The sequence below is a fragment of the Hemiscyllium ocellatum genome, chromosome Y (assembly GCF_020745735.1).
Source record: "Hemiscyllium ocellatum isolate sHemOce1 chromosome Y, sHemOce1.pat.X.cur, whole genome shotgun sequence".
Taxonomy (NCBI): Eukaryota; Metazoa; Chordata; class Chondrichthyes; order Orectolobiformes; family Hemiscylliidae; genus Hemiscyllium; species Hemiscyllium ocellatum.
The window spans coordinates 3,383,472-3,385,239 of record NC_083454.1 but is presented as its reverse complement, the minus strand read 5'-3'; the positions used below and the strand labels follow the sequence as shown (position 1 = coordinate 3,385,239).

The 1,768-nt window shown below is 40.2% G+C and overlaps 1 non-coding gene across 1 annotated transcript; it reads left to right on the top strand.

Moving 5' to 3' along the window:
* Positions 1-626: 626 nt before the first annotated feature.
* Positions 627-708, top strand: trnas-gcu (transfer RNA serine (anticodon GCU)). The gene has a single exon. It is a non-coding gene; the product is annotated as a tRNA-Ser (tRNA).
* Positions 709-1,768: the final 1,060 nt, after the last annotated feature.

Genomic DNA, 1,768 nt, shown 5'->3' with positions numbered 1-1,768 from the left:
TATTTGCATTGTTGAATTCAATTGTCTGTTTAGTCTTAATTAGGATTTTGAAAGTGTCTGTTCTGTACAGAAGTGCGTGTCAAAAACATCTGAGCAGAAGAAAGGTATCCGAATAATGACATTGAGCACTATGCACTCTCCTCCAGTATGGAAAACAATTCCTCACAGGCAATTTAATAGACAATAGACAATAGGTGCAGGAGTAGGCCATTCTGCCCTTCGAACCAGCACTACCATTCATTATGATCATGGCTGATCATCCTCAATCAGTATCTTGTTCCTGCCTAATCCCCATAACCCTTGAGTCCACTATCCTTATGAGCTCTATCCAACTCTTTCTTGAAGGAACACATCCTGCTTTCTCAGGTTCTTCATTCCGTTGACTTCAAATCTTCACAGAATTCAACAGACTTTGTTTCATTGTCTTTTCTTCATTTTTGTTCAGATCACTGCGTGTAGAGTGTCACAGTGGGAATGCCGTTGCCCCACAACACAGAGGTCAGACCATAGTCTTGGGACCGTACTGTGCTACTTAGCATTTCACCAGACCAGGGAGAAATATCTGCTGTTCTGTATAATTCACTCAATTCAGTTATTCATACGTTCATGCATGTGTCCCTATATGTGACGAGGTGGCCGAGAGGTTGAGGTGATGGACTGCTAATCCATTGTGCTCTGCACGCGTGGGTTCGCGTCCCACTCTCGTCGCTGTTTTCAATGTTGCTATTTTTGTATGCTCACACCTGTCTTATTGAAATTGGAACTCCAATGGTCAATTTATATGCATCAACGCTATTATAAAATCTCAAAGAATAATTTGAGTCTGTTGCATAAACGGCATTGAAACGTAGATCGCATTGGGATAATGAAAAGTAACGCGATTTTCTTTTTCAAGTCAAGCAGCTGTGATCTTTTATCATTTGAAAGAGATCCAGGAAAACCAAAATACAAGAGATGCGAAGGGCATGTTTATGTAATGGGATTCTTAATGACTGTTTTGTCAAATGAAATCTGGAGCAGGTTGAGTAGAAGTTATTCACCTTGGTGAGAAGAGCACAGAGAGACAGCAAAAAATAATGGAAATATTTCAAAAGGGACAGGGCGTGGGGGTTGGGGCACCGAGAACTGGCTGTAAATGCACAGTAGAGAATTGCAGATATGGGTGCCATGCATGGAAACGGAGAGACTTACACATTGGTCTATTCCTCGCCCGTTACTTTCGCCATTGATGAAGGCTGGGAACAAGGCACAGATAAACACAAGATGTGGGAAGCAAGCTCCAAACCGTTATGCACACACTGGATGCATCACATTGAACTATGAACAACTGGAGAAATCAGCATGTTCACTGTAGGGACTGAACCTAAACTGTGGATCAATAATCGCAAATTCATGCAGTATTAGCATGAAAAATGATTGAATGTGTCTTTATACGCATGTCATTAATAGACGTTTCGTTCTAATACCCGTGTGGTTGAAAGAAGAGGACACCACATGTCAAGATGGATGACAACGTAACCAAGTTTGCTTTGAAATTGAGATCCATTTCATCATTGTACACAGTGAACAAGTTCATTTTAAATAATACACACCACATTCCCTCACCTGGAATAAAAGTGTGATTTCATTACAAACATTGTCCTTGCTAACTAGCAGTTACTCCACATGAAAAATATGGTGTAATTTTTATTGAGCATACATCAATTAGCACCATTATCTAACTTCGGATCGACTGCAATATGCACATTATAAACAAAATTTAAGAAAG